Genomic DNA, 12,692 nt, shown 5'->3' with positions numbered 1-12,692 from the left:
CATTCTTAAACCCAAATTACTTTCGGGTAATAATAATACGGCAGGTAAGAAAATATAAAGTGTGGTCATTGAGTTAAAACATGGAGAAGCAGACCTCTTTCAACATCTTCATCTCAAGTCTCACCTCGTCGCCAGCCCACTAAAGAGCACGGCTTTCTTCTAAGAATGAAAAGGTTCTAGTATCAGTCCACCATGCTGGCCAATTACTACGGATTGATAGACTTCACACATCATTGATACATAAGTAGTAAGTATCTACTATTATGTATATTCTGCGTCTTTGAGGACATTATAAAGAACTCTCAGGCATGCAGGTTTTTCCCCGATGTTTTACAAGTGATCTGAAAGTTAGACACGCGTGCCCGTAATCGAACCCAGCGAAAGAGAGGCCAACGTCTTAACCACTAGGCTATCGCCGATCCTCCGACCGCTATCACACAAACTTTTTATTTTTTATTTTTTGACTGTATACGGTAACATTATGTATATAATACAGTAGATATCAATAATTTTATACACCACCTGCTATACCTATTCTTACCTAAGGTTGCTTGGTAGAGATCACTACTATAATAATATGGATATTTTTTGTATCCTTACTTCATTGTATTTCTCACTATATATAATATTATAAAGGTGAAAGTTTGTATGTGTTTGTGTATGCTTGGTACTCCTTCACGGAAAATTTACAAGACGGATTTGGCTGAAATTTGGAATAATGAATAGATATAATATAAGATAGAAATAAGTACTCTGGATAAGCACATAAGCTACTTTTTATCCCGGTAAATCAAAGTATTCCAACGGGATTTCAAAAAATCTAAATCCACGCGAATGAATTCGCGGGCATCAGTTAATCTTTCTATAACGAGAGCTGATTGAGAGAGGAGCTGCTCTAGTTTCGCAACTCTCTGGGTACGATTAAAATATAACCGGTGTGTTTACAATTCTGTTCTATAGAAATTCTTATCTTTGCAGCGTAGGTACAATGCAGTGCCATACAATAATCTTACTTTGAAAGGAGATAAGTTTTCCATTTTTTATGCATTTACGTTCAGGTAGATATTTTTGGGTTACTGACAGATTTATCTTAAACATCTCAAACTAGCTGATTACTGCGACTTCGTCCGCGTGGATATAAGTTTTTAAAAATACCGTGGGAACTCTGGTTTTTCGGAATAAAAAGTAGCCTATATCGCTCTTCAGGTTTTCAGTTAGGTATATCTTTCCATGCAAAAAATGACGTCGATCTACGCGACATGATTGAAGGACAACCCAACAAACAAACACACTTTCGCTTTTATAATACATATGAGTAGTGATAGGTAAGTAGTTACTAGTTACCTAGGTACTTACCAATGGTAAAAGAATTACATATTTTAAAAAGTACATTGAATTTCATAATTATATTTGACCAGCTTTTTCCGCATGATTGAGGTTTTTAGGGTTCGAAGTAAATAAGGAACCCTTATAGGTAGTTGCGCCATGTCTGTCCGTCTGTCCGTCCGTCCGCGGCTTAGAGACTATTTAGTACTATAAGTTCTATTAGTATGTACTAAAAAGCTGTAATGGTCCGAAACAACCGGAGCATCCTTAGTAGATGACGTATGCACACTGCACAAGGTGTTGGAGTGAAACGTACGTTGAGTGTGTTTTAGAAGTTCTGTGTGAAGCTGTGTGTTGGTGGTGCGTACCTATTGATGCTGTTCCAACGTCTTTAGTAGTGGGAGGGCGGGCGGTGCATATCGCATGTCTGTTTTGGCGGTTTATAATTCCTTGTCTGGGGGTGATCTGTGTTCCTTGTATATTATGGAATTCCACAAAGTAACGCCTGCCTCTATGCAACAGTTATACCTATCTTATAGTCAGACAGTTAAATTAATTAACTCAATTTAAATAATTTTTCAACTCGGTAACGTAATCTCTACACGAGTCAAAGAGAAGACTGAAATAGTAGAACCGTTTTGAAATACTTTAAGTAAGTAGGTATGTATATTTTTACGTATTCTTGGAACAGTTCATACCAACTCCAAGTACCTACCTACCTACTTAAACTTTGCGCAATTTAATTCCCAACCCCCTTTGACGTCAATCCATCTAATTTTACTTTGTTTGTGCAACTCATTATAAAATGGTAGAGTACTGAATATGCAATCTTCTCGTCCGTACCTATAGGTAGCTATAGTTCGCGACAGGCCGAGATGGCAATCGGGGTATGAGGCGGAGGGACGCCCCGCACACCCGCACATCGCTCGCGCTCGCCCTCACCGGGTTAGCGCTGGGGCTGTGCGGGTGTGCAGGGCGTCCCTTCCCCCTACTGCCATCTCAACCTGTCGCGTATTATATACTATAGGCAGGCACTATGAAAACTTGGGAACAAAATGTATTGGAAAAAAATATGAACAACAAGATTAATTTTTAAAAAATCCCAAGTTTATTTTACATAGTAAACTAATTTAAATACATTAAAATACATAGGTATATTATCTCCATGGATAGACGAAATGTTCATATTTTTTAAAAACTATAAAATCGTCCATCCCAAGATACGCCACATCAATCAATATCTTCAATTCTTCACGTATATTTACCGGAACCGCGCTTCCGATAAATAAATCCGTCCAAAAACTTAAAGAAACTAAGGAAATTGCGATATTCCAAAATTGATTCTCCATACAGAACTTGTCTGCCTCAGAAGTCTCGAACATCCGCTCATTCGTTCGCTTAAGGCTAGGAGCTGGTGGCAGAAATTCTTAAATAATGATAATAATAATAATTAGCCGTGTGCTACAAGTTGGTGATCGTGCCGAGGTGGTTTTATGAAAATCATTGAAGTGAACTTCTACAATCACTACTCATATTATAAATGCGAAAGTGGGTTTATTTGTTAGTTTATCCCTCAATCACGTCGCGACGGAGCAACGGATCGACGTGATTTATAACCGACTTCAAAAAACGAGGAGGTTCTCAATTCGTAGGAATCTTTATTTTATTTTTTATGTATGTTCCCCGATTACTCGAAGTCACCTGGACCGATTCGGAAAATTCTTTTTTAGTTTGAAAGGGTATACTTCCCATCCGTTGCTCAATTGTGGCGTGATTGAAGGACAACCCCATAAACCAGCATATCAATTTATAGTATGGGTAGTGATAAATATGGGTAGGGTAGTGTGATAATATGGATAGGGTAGTGGTGACAGCAGCGCTTGGGCGCGTGTACCCTGGTAACATGGTTAACAATTTCTCTTCTTGGGATATTGTTAGCCATGGCTAATTGACCAGGCAGGGAGGGGGTGTTGTTCGCACATCCCTCTGAGTGTCCCGAGCAGAGGGCGCAGGCGGCGCACCCATGGGGCATAGCCCCAGGAGCGGAGGGTGTTGCTGTGTTGGGTGGTCGATGATGATTGTTTCATCACCCATCCAATCATTGGCTGCCCCACCGGTTTCTCGCCTGTCCAGTTTGGTGACGGGCGAGGAAGATGTTGAGGATGGGGAACGTGGAAAGAGAGCCCTTCCCGCGAACCCTAGCCCTCGGGAGGACCTGTGGATAATGGACACGGGGCAGTCCGTCGTCCACAGTGTGGTCTTCGGATTGGTTGGCGTGCTGCGATTCCGGCATGCCTCTAACGGTGTTGGGGGCACGTTGTATCCCAGTGATGGGTCTGCTGCTGCGGATATCCGCTGGCGGAGTAACGAGGCGTTGTCGGTCCCTAGTGTAAGGTTTTTAGTCGGTAGGAGTCCAACATAACCACTGTGCTCCCCCGTGGCCGGTGGTATCCATGTTTTTCCTCACGAAAAAAAGGGTAGTGACAGCCACCAGCTCCCAGGCTATTAGCTTTCGAGACGTGGCAAAAAAATGCCCTACACAATACTCGCATCTGCTTTCCGGCGTTTTATAAGCAGATGTTCTTAAGGGGCCCAGAAAAAATCACTACCTGCGTACTTTTGTATTACGTATTGTTGTCCGTCTGTACTCTGTACAGACTGGCGGGTACTTATTCGTGAACTTGCGAGAGGGTGTCTATGTTCGGCAAAACGTTGGGGATATTCTCACGGGTTTATTGTGTTTTCGTATACCTAGCTATTAATTATTAGGTACGGAAGTGCTCCTGTTGTTATTTTAATCTAATTTATGTAGGTTTTTTTTTTATGTTTTTATTTATTATTCTGTTAATTTCCATTTAATGACTAGATCTTTTTATTATTTCCATGGTAAACTATATGGAGTTTTTTTTTTTACTTTTTGACTCGGCTTATTATTTTGTATAAGGCCCGAAGTCATAAGAAAGTAAATACTGAAAGAATTTTTAATTTCAGGCAGTTATTTTTTTTTATAATGATGAGTTATAAAATCACACGAAGGAAGTCTCGGGAGTAAATTAAATATATTAATCGTTACACATACGAGTCAAACCCCTTTCTTTTGGTCGAGTCGTATGCAGAACGACTTGGGAATTCAGTACCTCTGAATGAAGACCCCTACCAAAGAAATAATGTTTTATATCACGAAACCACATACCCAACCCATACTTGATATATATTATACCTAAATGCGAAAGTGTGTCTGTCTGTCTGCTAGTTTTCCATGGCCCATCCTTTTAACCAATTTTAACTAAATTTGATAGAGATATAACTTCCATCCCAGAAACGGACACAGGCTAGGATTTTACCGGAAAATCAAGGATATCGTGCGGGAATTTTAAAAATCTAAATCCACGCGGATAAAGTCGTGGGCATGATCTAGTTTAATACAATAGTGAAACTAAATCCCTTAAAGCCTGGAGGCCCTACACCCGCGCCTTAGAACTCAGAACCCATAACACAAAAACCCATAGTTTTCAATGTCTTGTATTTCACTACAAAAATATGTGTAATTGTGTTACTTGTTCGTAACTTCTATATATAACTTACGTTACCTTTAAAACTGTCTGTCTAAGATCTATTGTAGTCGTAAATAAACATTATGAAAGCCTTTTGGTTGGGGCTATGTACGCGTCGATTTGGCTAGCGAGGATTTTGTCACATAGTTATCTCGCTTATCGTCATGAAGTAAAGTAAAAAGTAATTCTCTTCTTTCAAACAAGTCGTAGGGACCCGCCGGATTTAGGCGGCGCAAAACCGTGGCGTGTGAAAGTCGCTACTACAAGATACCTTTATCCAGCAGTGGGCGTCTATCGGTTAATAGATAGATAGATAATTTTTGAATAAATTGAAAATATACAAAAATTATGTAGTTACTCTAATACGTATCTATGGTACTCTATGTAAGCCAAAAGAATGAACATAAGATCCTAACTGCAAAGTCAGATTTTGTCCCTACTTCCTATAATTATACCAAAAGCTCACCCCAAACAACTTAGGATCATTAATTTCCATCAAGTTTTAACTGAAACAAAATCTTTTAATCGCTGTAAGAAGCTGAAGATTGCTACCGACTGCCCAAAACATCAAACAACTTTCCTATTTACGGAAAAATACCAAATACTCTCCTTAGGCTTGCCGCCAACTGCCTATTATTACTGGCATAGAATTTGATAAAAATGAATTCAAAATTCAAAATATTTTTATTTAATTAGACTTTTACAAGTTCTTTTGAATCGTCAAAAGCATCTACCACTGGTTCGGAATGCCTTTCCTACCGAGAAGAACCAGCAAGAAAATCGGAGCAAGAAGAAACAGCAAGAAATTAACAAATTCGATTACAACATTAAAACCAAAAACGGCATGGCAATGTCTATCTATACATATAATAAAATTGTAGAAAAGTGGTGTCTGTACAATGGAAATATATAAAAAAAAAGTAGCAGGGGTTGTTATTATATCGATGCCGAACCCGAAATTGTAATTAATTTTTTTTTGTCTGTTTGTCTGTTTGTCTGTGTGTTTGTGCACGCTACTATCAGAAACGGCTTATTCGATTTAGATACGGTTTTCACTAATATATTGTAGTAAGCTTCACTTAACATTTAGTGTTTATTTCATGTCAATCGGTTCATAAATAAAAAAGTTATGTCAATTTAAAGAATCACGCTGCCCGAAAAGTCACTATTCCACGCTAACGAAGTCGCGGGCACAGCTAGTTATATAATATGTAGTTTTTAGACAGAATTTGAAAGTATGTACTAGTTACTTATGTAAGTACCTCACTATACACTTATTTTCTTTATTCGATGACAAATTAGCTACTACCTACATAATTATCTAGAATTAACTAAAGTGAAGTGTGCTAACCTGGTAGGAGTATGGCAGAAACCCATAACCCTAATCTTTACAGTCAGATCACTGATTTGAAAGCAAAAATTTAGATTTTGAGTGATGGCAAGACTTAGCCAACACATCAAACAAGGGTTAAAATTCAGTACCGTGCCACACCTGGACAAGGAGGCTACGCCTCGAGGCTCATACCTACGTCGTGGCCTAGGACAACCGAAGACCTCGCTGCTGATGGCTGTAGAACCCTTCATAAGAGTTCGAGTAGCGTCATTTGTATGTTGAGACCGGCACATATTAAAGTGCACTTATTTGTAAATAATATGTCTAGAAGAAAATCTAAACTTACGGGCTCGTATATTTAATGAAAATATGAGAACCTAGAGTCATATTATTTATTCACTTTACTATTTTACTTGTTTATAGAAAGGCAAAAATATTTATTATAATCGGATCCGATTTGTTACTGTGGGAAGTTTGAGGCTGTACTTGTGACCAACTTTCTGTAGTCCGATTTTCCCGAAGGCAAGACAAGGACAAAAATACTCGGTGCGAACGAAAAAGCGAGATAGAAGCTTTCTTTCTAGGTGATTTAGGGCCAACGCTATTGAAGTGGCTGTCTCAGAATGGAGCCTACTACAAGGGTTGAAACGGAAAGGGTCGCAATCCGAGGGGTTCGTTGAACTTTGTGCTAATTCCGAGCGTTGTTTTGAGTCGGTGGTAAGACCGGGGAAATTTATCAAATTCTGTTTCGAGATCAACTCAAGCCTTTTGTTTGAGCGAGTATTGTTCAGCTAATCGTTTATTTTCGTTTTGACTTATTTTTACCGACTAGGTAAAAATACATCAATCCATATCTAATATCTAGTAAAAGGAAAAGCCGAAAGACTGACTGACTGAGTGACAGATCTATCAACGTACAGCTCAAACTGCTGGACGGATCAGGCTGAAATTTGGCATGCAGATAGCTATAATATGGTTTAGACATCCACTAAGAAAGAGTTTTAGAAAATTCAACCCCTAAGGGGTTAAAATAGGGGGTCGAAATTTGTGTAGTCCACTCGGACGAAGTCGCAGGCAAAAGCTAGTGTATTATAAACGCGAAAGTGTCTTTGTCTGCTTGCTTTTCACGGCCCATCCTTCCAATCGATTTTTAACGAAATTTGGTACAGGGATAGCGGCATCCCGGGGATGCACATAGGCAATTTTTTGACCCAATAAATCAAAGCGCTTCTATGGGATTCTTAAAAAAACCTAATTTTACATGGATGAAGTCTGGTTGGTACAGAGATAGCTTGCATCCTGGAGGCGGACATAGGAAACCAGCACGGAGTTTTTCTACGTGATCAAATCAGAAATGAGGAGATCTGTAGGAGAACTAGAGTAACCGGCATAGCTCAACGGGTTGCGAAGCTGATATGGCAAGGAGAAGGGCACAGGGCAAGAAGAAAAATTACTAAAATATTGACCAAAAAATCGGTCAAGTATGAGTCGGACTCGCACACGAAGGGTAGCATCGTACGAGAAATAGGTATCACTCTTTTTTTAATTTTCATGGCCATTTTGAAACTTTTCTTATTCGTTGTTAAAGCGGCGCGGCAATAGGGATGATGACTACTAATCACATCAGCGACTTTTTATCTATTTATTTATTTATTTATTGACGACCAAAACAGATTACAATAATAACTTTAACCTAATTCTTAAATTGCTACATTTTGACCTTATTGCAATCCTATATGGTCGCACAACATGACCATGGTTTTTAAGGCACGCTTAGTTATTACTTAATATTAATAAAGTAAATTTAATATAAACACTTGATACTCGATCTAAATAATAACCTAAGAATTCGATGAAATAACAATGTGAGCACCAATATTCTATTATTTTACTTAATTATCTTAACTACTTTTCTAACAAACAATCGTCAAACGTCAAAACGCTCGCTTAGTATGGGAGCTTGTATGAAATGCACAGAATATGTGACGTCATAACATTTGACGTAATTTGACGTACTTTTTTAGTTAAATCGCCAATTTTAAATGGTTAGCAAACTTAAAACTAGCAGCAAATGTGGACTTTACGAATTTCGGAAGACTCTCTATTTAATAACTACTAAGAAATCATTATTTTTGACTGCAGCCATCATCCCCATTCAAATACACATTCTGTGATAATTTCCACTTTCTACCTATTACGGTTCACGAGGTACATACAGCCCGCTGACAGACAGCCGGACGGACGGACGGATGGACGAACGGACAGCAGAGTCTTAGTAATAAGGTCCCGTTGGCAACCATCGGCTATGAAACCCTAACGGAATCCTAAAAATGCGCATCGAATCGAAAGCCTCCTCCTTTTTTAAAATTCGGTTAAAAATTTAGGAGCCCCGATCGAATCTACCTCGTTAGGCCAACTAAAACAAAATCAAAACCCGATTCCCATCGCATAAATCTCCCCCCATTATTGGGTAGTACCGATAAGATTCGCGCTGCAAATTCATAAGCCATTGACCCGGCTGAGGGCTTTGTTAGACCTTTCTCAGGCTCAGCTCAGCGTCGAACAGCTGTCGCTGCACCCGGCCCGGTCGCTTGCATACAACTACAAGGCGGCTCGTAATTCCTTGACGATTTTATAAACGCTTTGTTGTTCGGGATATTTTACGTTTTGATTTATAGACTCGATGCACTGAATTAAATTTGGAACAGCCACCCGCGAATTGCAATAGTTTTTTCTCCTTTTTGTTGATCCATTCATTGTTATCATTATTTATTTTCCTAGTCATTTTTGAAACGAAATTTTCTTAACATATATAACTATTTTGTGCCTCAGGTAGGTGAATCTTTTTTTCTTTAATCCACATTTTGCTATCATAACTTAAGCGTCTAGTGATTTTTAATTTACTTAACATCAAACTTTTTGTATTAATTATTGCTCAATCAACTTTCTTTAGTGTTGCGATTTCTCTGGGTTATAGAAGCGTATAGGCAGGTGCGGATTTTTCCTAAGAACATTAGGGATAAAAATTCTTATCCTTGACCTAAGAAGTCCTAGCATACCTACAGGCCCTGTAAACAGCTGTCGCTGCAGCCGGCCCGGTTGGTTGCATACAGCTACAAGACGGTTGACGATTTTAAATATTTTTTTGTTCGGGATATTTTACCTTTTGATTTATAGACTCGACGCACTGAATTAAGTTTGGAACTCAAGGCCACCCGAGAATCCGATTCTTATTTAATCCACTTTTTGTTATTATTACTTATGGTCCTTGAAATTTTCCATAACTAAGTATTTTTGTCCGGATGTAATTATTAAAAAATCAAAGTATTTGACTTTAGTTCTAATTGTTTCTTCTAGGCAATAGTGACAAATCTAGCGAAATGCTAGGGATGAAATTCCTGATTCTTATGCACGACCTACGAAGTCGTAGAATACCTACAGTCCGTTAAACAGCTGTTGCTGCACCTGGCTCGGTCTGCATACCCTGAATCAAAATGCCACCCGTGAATTGCACTAGGTATAGTTGTATCTTTTTTTTAATCCACTTTTCGCTATCACTACATATCTAAATGGTGACTGACTGACTGGTCTAAGCTAAATCTACTGGATGGATCGGGCTGTTTGCATGAGATAGCTATTATACCGATAGACACCCGCTAAGAAAGGAATTTTGAAAATTCAACCCCTAAGGTTAGAAACAGTCCACGCGTACAAAGCCGTGCGCATTAGCTTGTTGTCCCAGTAACTGTAACGTCTTAACATAAACAATGACGATAATGACTTACAAGATAAAAGTAACAAAGGTTTAGTGTGAACTATGTATAATTTTAGATATGTTATTCTTTTTACCTGGGACTTGTAAACATTTTATTGGTTTAAGCTGTTAGCGCGATAAGATAACGATTCTTTGAATGGATTTGCTAAAGAATAGTTACATATTGGTTAGCAAATCCATTCAAAGAATATAGGTAGGTATAGGTACCAATATTTTGGACGTAAGAGGATCAAGCAAAGATCCCTTTATTTATATAAAGAGGTAAAGTCTGTAAGTTTCTTTGCAAGAAGAAATCTCTGGAACTACTGAACCGATTTTGAAAGTTCTTTCACCAGTAGAAAGCTACACTACTCTTGAGTAACATAGGCTATACCTATTTTATCTTCAAAAAGTTGGAGATCTGTATGAAAATTGTAATTATAATAAGCTTGCGAAGCCGGGGTAGGTCGCCAATACATAGTAAAATTTGATATTACGTCATCCTTACACATGATCAGGCACAGGGGACTATGAATCATCTTAGCAGTTGGCTTATTATTACTAACAGACACCCTTAGCATTTTCGATTGCCCGTAGCAATTGCAGTAATATTTAACCCTGAACGAAGAACAAACAGAACCAGTTGTCAATGGGGCTGCGCCAAATAGGCGTACGTTTCCAAATTGATTGAACGCAAACACTCTTTGCCAATCTCGAACTTTGAGGAGTAAAGTATCGAACAAAGTTCTACATTGACAAAAGTCCGACTGATATTTTTATTTGGGATTGTTTAACGGTGAAACATCGTGAGAAAATGTGCAAACTTGAGAGTCCTCCATAATGATCTAAAAGGTGTGTAAAGTCTGCCAATCCGCGCTTGGGCAACGTGGCGAACTATGATCAAAAACCCATCATTTTGAGGCGAGACCCATGCTCAATATTGGGTCGCCATGGTTGATGATGATATTACACTGGAATTGTACACGTACAGTTCTAGTACCTACGTAGAAAGTCGTAGCACAGTACATACGTCGTAGCTCGTAGCGCGGTGCGGGGCGCGGGGTGCGGGGTGCGGGGCGCGGGGTCAAGGCGTCGTAACGGCGACCCCTCGCGAACTGCAGGTTATTCAAGTGTATTCGCCATCTAAGTTATTTTTAAGCCTACTCAATGACTTGGGAAAGTTTTTGATACGAAGTATTCTTCTCGGTAGGAACAGCATTCCGAACCAGTGGTAGATTATTTTGACGATTCAAAAGCACTTGTAAAAGTTTAATTGAATAAAAATAATTTGAATTTGAATTTGAATTATTGCCAGAGTGAACTATGTATTGCCTTCACTGGAAGGTGAAATAGAGCGTAAAAACCGGTCAAGTGCGAGTCAGACTCGCATACGAAGGGTTCCGTACCATCATATTAGAAATAAATATTTTTTTTGCAATGCAACCACAAATTCATGGTTTTCAGATATTTTCCTTTACTTGTGCATCGCTACCTTTTTTTTTTATTCACTATAGGTAAGCGCTTGACCACAATCACACCTGATGGAAAGTGATGATGTGGTCTAAGATGGGACGCGTTTACCTAGAAGGTGCCTATTCACTCTAGTTTTAAAGATACCCGGATTGTACCTGCCTTTCATGGCTGTAGGTCAACGAGAAATACCCCATAGGTATTGATTCCCCAAGTCTTGACAGACACGACAAAACAGACAAACAACGAAGTGATCTCATAAGGGTTCCTTTTGTTCCTCTAGAGATATGGAACCCTAAAAAGATATAGTTAGGTACCTACCTAGTCAAAACAAAAATACATATAACATTCCTCAAGACGACCTCGAGGACCCTACTCCCAGCTGTTTATGTTGTCAATTCTAGCCGAAGTAGTTTTGCACAATGTACCTAACTATTGAGCATAAACAAGTTGGTACAGTCAATAGTCAGGTTGTCTCCATAGCGTCCACAAGAGCTTTTATAACCGGGCTTGTTGCTGGGTTATTCTTGTTGAGTAACATGTTGAATCTGTTTTGTTACTTACCTGTGGCTGAGTAAACTGTAGTACGCGACAGGTCGAGATGGCAATCGGGGTATGAGGTGGGGGACGCCTCGCACGTCACCTGCGCTATCCCGCACCGGGTTAACGCGGGAGCTGTGCGGGAGTGCGAGGCCCCGATTGCCATCTCGACAAAAATCAAATTTTAAGTTCAGCCAACCATGCAGTATTTTAACGACAGGAATGGTCAATTACTTTAAAACTATAATACTTACCTGTCCTATACCTACGCCGTCGTAGTGACCTCCTTAGCAGCTAAGTTGGTTAGCCGAGACAAAACATTTGCATCGAAAAGTAACATCGCTGTAACTTAACGGTAGTTAAGTTACAGCGATGTTACTTTTCGATGCTCGTCAATACGACGAAGGTTAGCTATCAAATAATAGCAACCTAGCAAGTCTAACAGCTGGTACAGTCAAAGGCAAAGGTGTCTGAATGGCAGCTTCAAATGCCTTGTGAAGTCGGGTTTATATTGCTGTTGCTAGGTAGCATTGAGCTTTAGAAAGCTTATTGTGTAAAAAAGAGACGGTAGGTATATTTCAAAATAAGACTATGTTTAAATTAAAATGTATATATTAGTTTATAATATTAGTGTGAAGTGTGATTAGGATTACTAATCACACTTCACACTAATAATATAAAACTAAAGTTTGTGTGTAAGTTTGTTACTCTTCCA

This window comes from Maniola jurtina, chromosome 18, assembly GCF_905333055.1.
Source record: "Maniola jurtina chromosome 18, ilManJurt1.1, whole genome shotgun sequence".
Lineage (NCBI taxonomy): Eukaryota > Metazoa > Arthropoda > Insecta > Lepidoptera > Nymphalidae > Maniola > Maniola jurtina.
Note: the sequence above shows the minus strand (reverse complement) of the source record.